General features: G+C 37.8%; 1 long non-coding RNA gene and 1 pseudogene across 1 annotated transcript; both read left to right on the top strand.

Moving 5' to 3' along the window:
- The window catches only part of LOC148101606 (uncharacterized), a 52515-nt pseudogene that overhangs the window by 3336 nt on the left and 33292 nt on the right, over positions 1 to 15887 (top strand).
- On the top strand, positions 8607 to 15860 carry LOC102788903 (uncharacterized). Its single transcript, XR_015719670.1, has 5 exons — positions 8607 to 8688; positions 11788 to 11940; positions 12356 to 12460; positions 13849 to 13917; positions 14024 to 15860. It is a non-coding gene; the product is annotated as an uncharacterized LOC102788903 (long non-coding RNA).

The following is a 15887-nucleotide window of genomic DNA, read 5'->3' as shown; positions in this document are numbered from 1 at the left end:
CATCAGTACAATACAAAGTAGAATTAAACAGTACCATATTATAGGTGTTATGCTTACAAAAAATGTATACAATAAACAAACAAATAAACATTATTCAGAACCTACAGGGGGAACCTGCTAGGGGGAAAAGTTTAACTGATTAAAGCAAAGAGTAAAGCAAGGGCGTAGATTTGGTTTTGGCATTGGTGGGGACGGATGATTCAACCACCGAACTCTGCCCTGTTTCTTTTGTTCCCCTTTTTGTCTTTGCTTCTTGATAAAAAAGGAGAAGTATACTTACCTACATATGCTATTCTACATGCTTTTAAACCATTTAAAATTACAATTCATAGTTTTATATGTGAATTATATAATGTTAAATTACTATTAAACAAATGACTGACTAAGTATTTTAGACTTTAGTTTACTTCAGCCATATTCCATATAAATCAGGTATCATACAAAAGTAAAAATAGCTTCAAATACAGTCATGACAATAAAAGAATATGACTTTAAGGACTTAACAACATTACTTCAGTTATAGGACACCAACATCTCTTATACATTGGTACTAAGGGAACACTGAATGACCTGCTGGTTTTTGTCCATAAAACTACTCATCTAAGATTACCACAAAGTAAAAGATCTCTCAGCAAAATTATGCAACATTTTAGGCACTATTGTCCCGATCAAATCAGTGAGCTGGGATTTTTTTATTCTAAACATGAACTACTGTTACCAATTGGTGTTGGCACAAAACCTTCGGCCTTCTGTTAGAAAGAGGAACTTGTTGTTTCAGCACAGCAATGACCCAAAGCACACATCCAGAACAACAACAGAATGGATTCACCGGAATAAGACTGAGGCTTTGGAAGAGACCAGACAGAGTCCATACCTGAATTCCAACATCTGTCGGCTGATCTGAAGAGGGCTGTGCACAGGAGATGCTCTCGCAATCTGTCCGATTGTTTTTTGCAAAGAAGAGTGAGCAAATATTTCCACATCAAGATGTGCCATGCTAATAGGTTCCTACCCAAAAAGACTGATTAGAGTGATAAAAGGCAAAGGTGCTGCAACAAAGTATTCGTTTAAGGGTGTGCATATTTGTGCAACCGGGTTATTTTAAGTTTTTTATTTTCACCTGTGATCTTGTGTCACCATTGCTCTCTGAGCTTTGTGTTGGTTCTTCTGTCACCTAACAAATAGGACAAACATGACAATAAGAATAAAATGTGTAGCTGCTTCAGTGTTTCTGTCAGTTTGTGCAGATCTTGACTCATCAGTAATGTTTGTAGTGTGAGTGCATTTTTAAAACAATTTGTGCAAACTGCACTACAAGGTGGAATATTTGCAAAATCGTGACTACCTCGTTATATTTTGTCTCAAAAATGAACCCTATGAATATGTCAGTGCCATTAGGATGAAATTATTGTGTCACCAACATTTTAACGTTAGACATATAATTTTAACAACCTCTGTAAACTAATACCCTGGCTTGCTTAAAGCTGCCGTTTTCTCTGACAGTTTCAATCAAAATTAGAAATGCTAGTCTGAGACTGAGAGAACTAAAAGTGCTGCCTGTTGTGCAGTTAGTTTCCAAAACACGTTATTCATGGTTACATACAGTTTTAGACTGATGTGGGCCAGAGCCTAGCATAGCCTGTAATGTTATTGTGATGAACACATTTTATGAGTGAACTTGACTTTAAGTGACTTACAGGTTTCTTTGAAAAACACTTTCTTATATCCAGGTTCTTCCTTTTTGCTGCCGTCCTCCTCTCCTCCTCGCAGCGCAGGTTTGCCGCTGCTAAAACTAAACAGAGCTCCCTGAAAGGCTCAGCCAATCACATTGGCCATATTTGGCCATATGAGGTAGGACTCCAGTAGAGAACGTAATTTAACTCTTTCTGCTCCGCTTGCTGAATGAGACGCTGACAGATCGTTTTTTTCTTTCTATCGGGTTTGTTTTTCTTTTCTCGAAGAGATCAAATTATTGGTGGGGACACGTCCCTTCCGTCCATGCCAAATCTACGCCTTTGGAGTAAAGTGATTGAAAGATCTTCATTTTTTTTTTACACAAAGAGGGATGTCTTCCTAAACATTTGGATTTGTGAATATGAAATTTAGCCATTAAGATGAACAAGTTAATCACATATCTGTTGTCAATGTTGAAATGTGTTCGGTGTTTGTGTAGACCAAATAATGCATAGTTCCAAAATAGTACAAATCCTTTAAACACATAATCTCTGCCAAAAGTCTTGCACAAGGTTACAAAACCAAAAAAGCTGCGTAGTAGATTCCTTGCACTTTTTACAAAAGCTACAGTTTGCATCAATGTCTAATTTGAATTTGCTTTGAAGATAATCTTTAGATGGGTAAATTCTGTGTATTAATTTATAATAAATGTCTTTAACTTTGTTGGTAATTAAAAACTGATTAGGTAGTCTCCAAACTTCGTTCCACATAATATCATCAGACAACCGGTTCCAGAAAAAAAATTACATACGGTTCTGTGGTTATACTATCCTGAAATAAAGATCTGATAGATTTGTTGTTGTTTTTAGAATGCTTAGAAAAGCACATCTTCCAACAAAAGTTTGTATTGGAAATGCCAACGGCCTTTGGAATGAAGTGATATTAGGTTTATTCTTAAAAAGCATACAAACCTGTGATGGTATTGAGCCAAATATTTTTGTATAAACATCACGATTTATAGCTAAATTGAAATGTAGACAAAATTCTTCATAGGAGAAAAGCATACCATTGGAATTTAATAATTGTTCGACTAAAACAATATTATTCCTAAACCAACTCCCTAAGAAGAGAGATTTTCTTTTAAATAAGATATCCTTGTTATTCCAGATATAATAACTGTGTGGAATAAAGTTCTGCTTCTAAATAAGAGTCCATGCTAAAAAAGCTTGTCAATTAAATGCAGAGATTTTTATAGGGATTTTATCACTATTAAAATTACAAGTAAGGAAAAAATCAGCACCACCTTCCTTAGAAAACATGTACATAGGTATAGTATCTAAATGGATGTAGGATTAGTAATTAGATTTTTTAACCAATTTATTTTGAATGTGTTATTTAGAGTGTTAAAATCTAACACATTAAGTCCTCCATTGACACAGGAGTTCATAAGAACCGTTTTTTTTATTTAGTGTGTCCTATTTTTTCAAATAAAGTTGAAAAGTAACTTATCAACCTCTTTTATGAGTTTATTATCAAGGTTAATCAAACATTGGTTTTGATAGCCTGGATTTTGTTTCAACCTTCAGGTTTAAAACTAGTTTGAAGGAGTTTGAAGTTTCGGTTTGTTCCACGACTGCATTTCACTCACTGCCTCTGTTTGTATCTCTGTCACTGCAGGACCAACATGGACCGAGAAGTCAGCGCTCTCAGGAGGCCGACAAACCTCACAGAAGAAAGGGAGAGAAAACATACACCTGTGACGAGTGTGGGAAGGATTTTACTGTAAAGTCTAACCTAAAAAGACATCAATTGATCCACACCGGAGAGAAACTGTTCAGCTGTGACTTGTGTGGAAAATCTTTTAGTTTGAGGAATACCTTAAAGACACACAAACGCCTAGCCTCACAGAGTTCATATGTTCAATGGCTGCAAATTCTTTGGTCTAGCTTGTTTTACCGCTTCTTCTCACTAAATTCATAAATGCTTCTGTTTAGCCCCTTTCCCATTAGTACCCACTCGGGTCGGCTTGCCATGGTTGTTATGGGTTTCCATAACCTTAGTACCTGGTTCTAGGTACTATTTTAGTACCTACTCTTCGAGGTTCCAAGGAATTCATGGCAATATAAAAATGTGATGTCAACGGACTGTATGCCATTGATTGGCTGCTAAGTGGCATCACTCGATGGACACTATATATAAACCTCCTCATATCCACTTATTGTGTTATTGGAAGCTCAGCAAGGTTGCTATAACAATGACTATGCAGTCGATTGTAATGCAAACTAGTAGGCATACCGCCTTGAGTCACATTGAACCATCTCAAGTAGGTACTAATGGAAAAGGGGCTTTTGTGTGTCTGCCTCTAACCGCAGGAACGAAAAGGCAAAAATGAGCCAAGATATGAAACATATCAGGAGGCTGAAAAACCTAATCCAAGGACATCAAAAGGAGAGAAATCACACAGTTGTGGTCAGTGTGGGAAGACTTTTCCTACTGCAAAACAACTCAGAAGTCACCAACGAACCCACAGTGGAGAGAAACCGTTCAGCTGTGAGCAGTGTGGAAAGGCTTTCACATGGATGGTTAACTTTAAAAACACCAACATATTCATACTGGAATTAAACCATACAAGTGTGACCAGTGTGGGAAGTCTTTCACTCGGGCAGATTACCTGAAGACACATCAGCTCATCCACAGTGGCATTAAACCTTTCAAGTGTGAGCACTGTGGGAAGGCTTTTAATCGTAAGGGAGCCTTGATGGCTTATCGGCACACCCACTCTGAAAGTAAAGCATACCGCTGTGACTTATGTGGAAAAAGGTTCAGCCAGAAACAGAGCCTTAGATTACACAAACGCCTGCACACTGGAGAGGATGTGTACTGCTGTGTTCAGTGTGGCAGACTATTTGCACAGTACTCGGGCTTAAGCCCACAAAGTTACCCATACTGGGGTTAAATCACACCACTGTGAACAATGTGGAGAGGTCTACAGATATGTGGGAGGATTAATAGTCCACAGACCAAGCAACACAGGGGAGAGACCGTACCAATGTGACCAGTGTGAGAAGAGTTTTAAACCATCAACACCAAGACATTCACAACATAAGTCACTCAACTGCAGTCACTATCAGGTATGTATTGTATTTACTATGGAATCTAATTTAATATTTTAAAGAGGAATAGTTAATGCTGTGAAATTATATAGATTTAATATTTTTGTCCATACTATAGTTTACTTTTAATTTTAGCTCACTAAATACTATTCTACTAGCATGTCAAAAGACATATTTTTCTTAAGCTTAATAATTCAGTACCAGTGTAGTATGGAAGGCCACAAGTGCCATAATTAATTAAATACTTAATTAAAGTACAGTGGTGGGAAAAAACCACATGGGTCTGTGTGAAAGTGATTGCCCCCTTGAAGTAATAACAGGTTGGGCCACCCCTAGCAGCAACAACTGCAACAAGCGCTTGTGATAACTCTCAATGAGTCTCTTACAGTGCCCACTGTTCTTTGCAGAATTATTGTAATTCAGCCACACTGAAGGGTTTTGAGCGTGAACCACATTTTTACGTTCAAGCCACAGCATCTCAGACGAATTCAGGTCAGGACTTTTACTAGGCCACTGCAAGTCTTCAATTAGTTTTTCTTGAGCCATTCAGAGGCTGACTTGCTGGTGTATTTGGATCATTGTCCTGGCACAGAACATGAAGTGCACTACAGCATGAGGTCACGAACAGATGGTCGGACATTCTCCTTCAGAAATTTATAATAGATGGCAGAATTCTTGGCTCCAGGCACGTGCAGACCGGGGGGCTGGAGGGGCTTGAGCACCCGCCCCTTTCCTGATGGGTGCCCAAAGTGCCCTTTTGTTGAGGCAACTTTTAAATTATTATTATTATTATTTTTTTAATGTGTGTGTGCGTGCGGAGTCCTGTCTGTGCCCCTCAACAATAATATTTAACTATTAATCACAGTTTTGCTAAATAAAAGGAATCTGGCTTGCATCAGTCACATGATCACATTTAACCAATGATCGCCCCTGACGGCAGAACGCGCTGGTTATGAGCCGGGAACGAGCTCACAAAGAGCACGCGCATTTTTTGCGGTCCAGAGCTGTAGGAGAAACACAAATTAACTCAGAGACACAGACTGATGCGACAAAACCAGTAAGTAGGTGTACAGCGTACACTGTAGTGTATAGCACACAGGAGTATTGGCTTATTAAGTACACGTTGGTAAGTTGTCTTGTGGCAACTGACGAACTGAAACAAACGAGCGTGCTGTGTGTGCAACAGCGTGACAAACATTACCTGTCCTTTTATTAACTGCACAAGTAGTGCTGGTCATAGCTGCTGGCTACCTGTGTAAGGCTGTCATGGGTCTGTAGCTCTGTCCACCGTTTTAGGGAACATATTTAGTTTTAAAGTAAGTTTCCGGGCTTTTCCTGCCTTTCTGGAGGGATTATATTTCACTAAAAAACGATCTAATATGCATGTCCACATAATTATGCATTATTATAATATTTTAAAAAACACACACTGTATTTTAAAGGACATACATTAAGAAGCAGATTATATTATATTTATATTTTAAATAAGACAAAATTTGGATTTTACAGCAGTAAAATTATTGTATCTCTACAGTTTAAAAATGTAATAAGCTTTGCCCTGCACAGAGTGAATAGTGAAACAAATGGAATCATCATAAATACATTTATCATCATAAATCCTCATTGCTTTATTATTGTAGCTCTAGTAATAAATAATAATGTAAGGATTCTGAATCAGCACCATGATGCCCACAGTATATACAGTATTCTGAAGAAGGTCTAAAATGTCACTGTGTGTGCGTGCATTTGCTTGTTTTATGTATATGGATTTTTTAAAATTATTACTCATGATATAACATTGTCCAGACATGGCTGGTAAGGACATGAGGAGGAAACAGTAGAGCTGTGTGAGGCTACTAAAGGCAGTGCTATAACATTTTTCTGTCATCATTTTATTATAGATTAAGTACAAGAGTTGTTAGGTGTGGATTTTTAAATTATAGTTTATTGCAATAGCAAGTTGTGCCTTGTTCTCAGATAGACAGCAATTGGAGAGTGATATATGAAATGATGGGATGGAAGGAAGAAGTGAAGCAAAGAGTGATTCACAGGCAGAGCCTAAATTATTTCTCACAGTTTTTGTTGCCTTATGGTTCCAAGCGCTGTCACCAATCTTTGCATTTTGTTATTATCTCATGACACTTGTTTAATCAGCTACCATCTCTCCTATGGACTTTTTAATGTCTACAGTCTCAGATCAGCAGAGCCCTGCCCTCCACCACTATCAGCAGCAGGAGCAGCAGAAACACCTCAACAGCAACATTGTACCCATCAGGTAAAACATCGGCTACGTTTGCTTTGCCTTGTCGCCACCTCACAACAGTGATATAGTATCATGCGATCCCATATTAGATTCTTGATGAATCCCAAAAAAATACATTTCCGTCTTGCCAGTCCAATGTAGACTAAAAAGTTTTCATGAACTTGAATATAATTTTGTGTGTGTGTGTGTGTGTGTGTGTGTGTGTGTGTGTGTGTGTGAGAGAGAGAGAGAGAGAGAGCGAGAGAGAGAGAGAGAGAGAAGCAGAATGCAACAAGCTAATGACTTTGAACTGAATGAGACCAGGGAAAATAAATTTGGTGGATCATGAGATGAAATATTTTTTTGTATATTATATCTTATTATTTTACTAATAAATACCAACAAGTAAGGAAAATGTTCCAGTGGAGCCTTATAATTGAAGAGCTCTTTCCAGTGTCTTCCCCACAGTGAGGGGAAGCGGCTCAGTCACAAAAACTTTATTGGTGTGTCCCTGTTTAAAGAAGAAAAAGTATAATAAATGTGCCGTGAAATCATAAGAGACAGTTGGAAGCTGAATTTAATGTGCAGCCTTTGAGTGAAGCTGTGAGAGCACTAACTCAGAGCTTTCCTTGGCCACTTTGGCTGTGAGATCACCATTTGGGTTAAACAACAATCTATAGTAATGTTTTGCACTGTTTCTTTATGTACAAAGTTTCTGCAAAGACCCAAACTATGTACAAACTGGGATTTTCCTATGGACTACAGATTCTTCCGAAGTCACTTTTAAGTCGGCAGAACAGATACAGATTGAAGGGCTTGAAGGAAATGCATTACTCTAATTGGATTCCAGCTGTTGGTTATAACTCCTTCTCGAAATATTTGTTGCCTGTTTGGACAAATATTTGTGGGTTTTGAAGAATCCTGTATTTGTGTGATTGAAAACACAATGCAATCTTTTGTACAGGCTGTGGGTAAAACAATGTATGTTGAGTCCAGACTCTGTGACGCACTAAGCAGATGAAACGTTAGCACTTCCTGTGACGATGAATAAGATGTTTGATATTCTTGAAAGTTTCCTTACTTGTTCTTTTTCATTTCCCAGAAAGAAACTGTCCACTGGAATTTCTTATGTTTATTTAATGTATTGATTGATTTATTGTGCATGAGTGTATTATTGTGTTTTTGTTCCACGTATTTTTTGCACAGATTTATGGTTGTATTTTCACATCTGTTGTTTCAAAGTTTCAAAGAAAAGGTTTGGGTCTCCAAAACCTGGAAATTCTACTTTTCATTTTGTAAAAGAAGAAAAACAATTCTACAAAGTTTTGTTAGGCGTGTGACAGATCATTTTTCTCTCTCTCTGATGTAACAAATGGAAAGTTCTCTTAACGTCAGCATACCTGTTTTCATTGGCACAGACTGAGGCCTATCAGAGGAGGAGACTTGGCTGATTTCCACATTGAAATTCTACCTTCTGTACAAGCACTGTGGGAGTGGCATTGAGGCAAAGATAATCTGGCAAATGATCAAGAATCTCAAGTGTCAACAAACCAGTTTTTTCTTAGTTGAGCAGAGCTGATAGCAGTGAAACACTGAAGACATTTCTGATTTCGCTTTGTGATGTCGGAGGAGAAGCTGAAGTCCAGACAACACCAGAGGGTAAGTTGACTTGCTGCAATCCAGATCACAATCAGGCAGAAAGAAGCAGGTTTTGTTATTTTTATTGCGTGTTTTACTGAGGCTGGATTATCAGCAAAACACACCTGGGGCCGAGAAGCTCTGACCTCACGAGTAAGTACAGGTCAGTAAGGAAGTACAAATCTACAATGTTGTAGTATGTGAATATCATGTGTGTCAAGGAAAAGCAATAGAGAGAAAAACACGTATAAAACTGGCACACTGCATTGTGTGAGAAATGACCTGATGCAGAGCCCCGTACAACAAAGCACTTTTAACAACCCAGGGTTTGTTTTCCTTATCACGCCTCACTGACTGTAACTTATCCTCGTGTATTACATGACTGTGGATTCCAGCTCAATACACCAGCTGAGGGCTATGAGTCCATTCACAATACAGAGACAGTGTTGGCAGCAGGTTCCCTGTTTCAGGGCTGTATATTATGTGGACAACAAACAGGAAAAAATGTGAGAAATAAAGCTCATCTTAAAAATCTGTTTTTCTTGTTAGTTTTTATCAGTTAAAGATAAAAACTTCAGGCTTGTTTTCAAAATTTCAGGTCTTATTATCTTTGCACTAAGATCTTTAAGAACAGTGATGCTATTTTCCAAACACTGATTAGTTGGGACCTGTGTAGGTGTAGCTTGGACTTGCTCAGGCTGCACAAGAGACAACTCAAAAATCAAAAGCAGGGGCTGACCTCTCCAGACAGAACCCCACTATATCTCTGCATGACAAATCTCCAGACTAGAGCTTTAATTTGGTTATTCTTCCTTATGAAACAAGTAGTTGTTTGGTCTTTAAGTATTAGGAAATAGTAAAGAAGTGTGTGTGTGTGCGCGCGCATGTGTGTGGTTCCTATACTATCTTGCCTAAGGACACTTAGTAGGCATGGGAATGGAGACAGCAGCAGCCAAGGATTAGCAGATGACCTGCTCTCCAAAGCACCCCAAGCAGAAAGTCCTCACAGCTGAATTACTGCAGCTGAATTACTGCATTTTCTTTTTTCAGTTTTCTTTTGCTTGAAAAACATTCATGTGAAAATAGTCACCCCGTATGCTTTTCCGAAATCACACTGAGCAAGAGCCACATGTTCAAAATTTCCTCATAGAAATGCTTGTTAACCAGAGGTCATCCATAACCAATACCTAGTTGGTACTATAATACGTTATAAAATACACCTTTTAAAAAGTAGACAGAATATATTTAATTGTTCATCATTTTTTATGCGTGTCATGTGTGTCGGAATGAGATCTCAGATTACTAGTAAAACAAAGTGCTCCCAATATTCAGATCTGTGCACTACGTGGGGACAGCATCTTCTTATCTTTCTAATCCCCACATCCGACTTCACAGCACAGACTTCTGTTTGATCAACTCTGTTTTTTTATTTAACTCAGCCTGGAGTGGACTAAATGCAACATTACAGCAGTTTAGAAAATATTCCCCACCAAGTTGACCCATCGTGCATGTTTTATGTTACTACTGTTTATTTCTTCAAAACTAAAGTCAGTCAGGGCTGACATTTTCTTTCTCACACAGAACGATGGACACTGGAACACCTGCAAATCTTTCCTTAAGCGTTTTATGTGCATTGTGGAATATATGTAAAAAATGCTTTAGAGTGTAAAATTTCAAACAGTAGAGGATACAATTACTAAAGCTGGACAAACACAGAGAATTTACATAAAGTCTGAATGACAAAGGAAAAGAAGCTAGGCGTGTTTATTTGTTTAGCACTTTTTATGTGTTATGTGAGCCGTGGTGGAGAAAGAGCTCCGTTTGCTTGAGTAACCAAACACAGTACAACAAAGTGCAGGCATGCAAAGTACTGGCCTGTAGATAAGAATCAATAAAATGTGCTTCAAGTGTTACAGTGTAAGCATCTTTGTTTATAATATAAAGTGATTAATATTATTACCATAATAAAAATAATATAAGGGCAATAAATAAGTGGCATTGCAAGTCTACAAAAGGTTTGGGGTTTTTGTGTTTAGAAGCGATTTAAAGGATGTTGTTGATGACTTACGCTTTTATATTTAACCCTTAAACACTCAGAAGGACCGACCTGATGATCTAAGACCATTTGAGCGATAGTGGCGTAACAGAAATGCTACCATGTATAGAGGGATTCAGTCTGAGAGCTGGGTTTTGTTAATAACTTAATCAGTGATTTGTGTTTTTGACGCATTTTAGTTCATGATAATTCATCTCATTATTAAATTAAACCAATGTTAAAAGACTTCTCAAACACAAGAGGAAACTGTTGGAATAACTTCAAACAGCATTTTACACAAAAAATGTGTACATATATATCTGATTTAACAATCAGGGGGTCATATGATGGTTGGGTTTTTCTTTGTATGTATTATTGCAGGGTCTACCTTACAATATAAAGCACCTTGTGGTGAACGAGAAGCTGTTCTTAGAAGTTTCTGCATGAATGCATCACTAAAAAAGTTGGCGCTCAGGTTCACTGTACAAATGTTAAAAAAGGAAACCGGCCTCTTAAATGTTAAATCCTCTGCACCGGGTCAATGTGTTCTTGTGTGGCATGTTTGCATGACATCATCCAGGAAGGTAAAAAAAAACCCTCCTGAGTCTGTTATTGTAAGATTGAGAGTAGTGAAGTCTTTGTGTTACTATTTATAGAGATGTGACTGAATACCAGTCTTCAATTACCAGTTCAGTTTAAGCACACAGACCTACAAACTTATTATGTTGTTATTAAAATGTTATTATCATTAAAATATAAAATATTATTATATTATAAGCATTAAATATTCAAATATTATTATAAAATATTAATCGCTACAGGAAATAGATAAACAAAAGACAACTTTTTTTTAATTGAAATTGTTTATATGAACAGGTAATGGGACATTTTGCATGTATCCACATACTGAGGAGGCAGTGACCCAATGATATTATGTGATTAACATCATCAGTGCAGATCATATGCTTGTAATGACGTGTTTCCACGCTGTGGCATTCTTACTGATTTAAATCATCCGCCTGGCCCTCTGCCAGTGAGCCACAGTTTTACTGTACACCTTTGTTCGTCTCGCTGATCTCGTTCAGGTTTTCTGGCCGTGCCAAAATGAGGCCCTGTGATGGATGCCATCTTGGAAGCATCACAGATCAGCACATACCAGAGACTGGAGCGACCAGCTGCTCTAGTTTCACAGAGCGCCTCATCAGTGCAGACTTCAGCCATCACCACAAACCTACAAAGTGAGACCCATGTAACAACTTAATGTTACTGTAACAAGCTTATTGTTCCATGTGTTCTTCCTTAAGGGTGTCTTTATTCAGAGATGGTATCAGGGTAGCTTTGCATGATTCACAGCTCATTATAATCCTTATTTATCTTATAATGGATTTTTATGTAAATACCAACCAGTCATGTGAATAAATACAGTAATTGTTGAAGTATGTTTGGCGTATGAATTCAGATTTACATTTTCTAGCACTTTTGCACTCACTATGTTCATCTTTCAAATCTCCAACTGTTTACAGATTGACGCATGGCTGCCGTAAAAGAAATTATAATTTTAAAGAAATGAGGCACACTTCCTCTTTACTTGGCCCGCAGCTACACTACATTTGTCTCTTTAAACCGAACTGACAGACTGACCCTGTCTTTCAGTGATGACCTGCAGATGGATGCGGTGCAGTTTTCCACGATTCTTTATCTGTTGATGAATCACAACCAAGACCTGATAAACTCTAACTTGGAGAATAAAATCGTCAAGTAAGCTTGATTACCCATAAATGCGCAGTGAACAGCAGCTCCTATGCTTTAAGCCCTGTCTCTGAGAGTTTCCTGATTATCTTCGATCTGACTGTGACTCGATGCTTTCACGTGGCTTCAATGTGCCCCGTTTGTGTATAAAATCTCGTCTTCCCTCACATATTGTTAGATCATCTGTTTGTTCTCTCTCTGCGTCTACCTCACATCACCTTATTTGGCCTGCATCTGCATCCTCCCTTTAAGTCCTCTCTCTTACTGTAATATTAAAAACTAGAAGCAAAGAAAAACAGCTGGCCCAACATGTGCACTACTCTTGTACAACCTGACATCCAAAATGTATGAAATGAAAAAAGTAAAATGTTTTTTTTTGGCCTAAAATCAAATGCGTTGTTTACACACAAACATTTAGCAGAGATATTCACATTTGAATTAAAGAAACTGCTTCCGGTGCCTCAGCAAGTAGTTCAACATGTTTGATTCAGCAGTTACCCCAAGGCTGGAACTGACCCACAGACTGTTTGCTTGCCAAGTGAATTTGTTAACCACTACACCCGACGGACATTTACAAACTAATTTTTTAAACTTTGTCTCCACTATAAATCACAAATGATCTGACACTACATAACTACGCTGCATACATATTAATACATCTTAACTTTTATTACTTCAAGTACCTTCATTCTGTGTTTTACTCAGGATAAGATTTTATGTTAGTCATCTGCCTCCATTTCACCCTTTCTTTACCATCCTCGTTTGTCACACCAGCCCACTGTCCTCCTTTACGACCTTCATCCATGAGGTGTTACTCCTTTCCTGGCAGCTCCATCTTCAGCATGCTTTGGCCAGTATATTCACTTTCCATCTTCTGCACATGTGCAAACCATCTCAGCCCCGCCTCTCTAATTTTTTCTCTGTTTCTCACTCATTTCTAATCCTGTCCATCCTCTTGCCTTTTTGTTACTACCACCATCTGTAAAATACACATCATAGCAGACCGTACTAACATCTTGTAAACCTTCCCTTGCACTGTTGCTGCTTCCTTATTTTACAAATGACCCCTAACACTCATCTCCACTTGCTTCACCCTCCCCATGCTCTCTTCTTCACCTCTTGTGTTCACTGTTTGATGCTTTGAATGTTTGACCCCAGGTATTTACTCATCCACTTTCAATATCCTTGCTCCATGCATCATCAACTTTCTACCTTGCTCCCCTCTGTCACTTGACTTTTATTATTTTTAATAGTTCACAATAGCAATCACATATTAGCCATCTTTACTTTTATTTGTACTTCTGCAAGTGAGATGAGCTGATAGTTTGTGTTTTTGTAGCCTTGCACTGTTGAGAGTTCATAAACACTTGGCTTCTTTTTTTAAAATTTCTTTTTAGAAATGCTTGCGTGAGAACCAACAGTAAAGGACTGGACATAAAATTCTAGACTCCACCCTCTGCATTAAAGTAAGATACCTTTTCTTTGATCAGTTTTTACCGTATTCCTTATACCATCAAGTTATACTGATCCTTTTCTTTGGTGACACATGGATAATGGAAGTATATTCCACAGGTTATGACATTATCAGCTGGAGAATAGTCACGAATCCTAGAAAGGTGTTCCCTCGATGGAAAACCTTGGATCCAAAATGAAGTTATTGGACCACAATTCTTCCAACTCACCTGCCTTGAAGTCATGTTAATGATTCAAAGCTCTTCAAACTTTGAAGGTTATTATTTAAATCACGTCAGAAAGTGAGGACTGCTGTTGAACCTTATTTTCCAAGGTGCCTTCAGAGCAGATGGATTGATTTAGCACAGCTTTTATTTCCATTAACAGCTGGCTGCCGTAGGTTTTCTCAAAAACAAGGGAATTTGTTGGGGATCACTTTTAGTGGTCAAATAATCCGTATTTTTTGCCAGAGAAAAACCATTCTGTTTTTGTTTATACTTCATTTGGAATTAATTTCCAATAAGAAAAATGTTTCCTTCCATACTTTTACCTTTTTGTTTCACTGATGTGATTATTTTTCTTCATTAAGTTGTTTTTCCAGTGAAAAATATCCATTAACTTATACACACACGATACCGGTGTTTGCTTACCACAGGAGTGCACAAAGCAAGTTTGGTATAGCCAGTGTGATAGGTGGCTCAAAATAAGCTAAAACCGTTCAGTTCTAAAATGTAAAACGTTGACCTAATAGACGCTTTCAGCTGCTCCTTTATTTTCACAGAAGTCCCAAAACAGATGGGTTCACATCACTTGGCACAGAATTTATGATGCAACCTCCCATTTGTCTGAGCTCAAAGTCCACAAACCTAGCCTAATGTTTCATTCACTATGACCTGAAATGAGCAAATCAGCCCATGAACTCACCAGGAAACAATTTACAGAGGTCCAGGCAGACACATATTTACGCAAGTTTTTTTTTTGCAACCATAACTATCGCCCCCTGGTGGCCAGTGAGAAAAAAATGTAGGTTTAGGGCACTTTGTATTGGCTTCACCTTTCAGACCTGGAGTTTGAAAAGAGACTAAAGAGGACATTTGAAACACAAGCTGAGTCTCCATCAGCACATAAAGAAACTATTGATTGCCCCCACTTCAGTCAGAGACGTCACAGAGAAGCATGCAGTGAAAGGAAACACTGCAAATACCTGAACTCTGTTACTCACGGGAATTCAGGTGTTAATCTATTTGTTTTGTGAAATTACATACAATTCCTTATGATCTTGGGGTATCTAAATCCTACAAGTAAAGTAATATTTGTTTCTCATTTGTGCTCTGTTAGCTGAAATTCCATCAATAAACACATTTAGCAGCTAATCAGTAGTAATGAAAAGATGAAAGTGTTGCACTCGACATTAATATGGCCTTGTGGCACACCCGTCTTCTGACACCATCTTTACATCATCAAACACTTCAAAACAAATGCTGGGCACAAAATTTCAACTGTGGAAATCAAATGTGCAGATTTTGTATCTGGAAAAGTATCGACTGAACTGAAGAAATTATGGACGGTGGGACTGAGTATGTGTGTTGTGCATCGCAATGTTTTGTTCAATTTTGTTAACACCAGTGAGGTTTTTCTTATGGTAGCGTTTTTTTAAAAACATTTTTTTAAAACATTTTCTTAAGTTGAAATTTGTAATTTTTTTAAACCTGAGTAAGCTATGAGAGCAGTTGTATGAGTTGTAGTTTTTGTTTTCTGTTATTCAACTGAATGAAAGAGTTTTTGATTAAAGTAAGACATGTTTTCAACAGTAGATGAGTCGATGTGGGCTTTTAACTGGACTGCTAGGATGAGTCAGGATGTTGGGTTAAATTTGATTTGGAAAATAACTAAAGCTGTCAAACAAATGTAAACGAGTAGAAAATACTGAATTTCCTGCAATAAATCTTTTAAAATACAGCTGTAAAAAGACTATAATCTTAAA

Source organism: Neolamprologus brichardi, chromosome 9, assembly GCF_056152115.1.
Source record: "Neolamprologus brichardi isolate AB-2024 chromosome 9, ASM5615211v1, whole genome shotgun sequence".
NCBI classification, from domain to species: domain Eukaryota; kingdom Metazoa; phylum Chordata; class Actinopteri; order Cichliformes; family Cichlidae; genus Neolamprologus; species Neolamprologus brichardi.
This window is presented reverse-complemented; position numbering and strand designations above follow the sequence as displayed.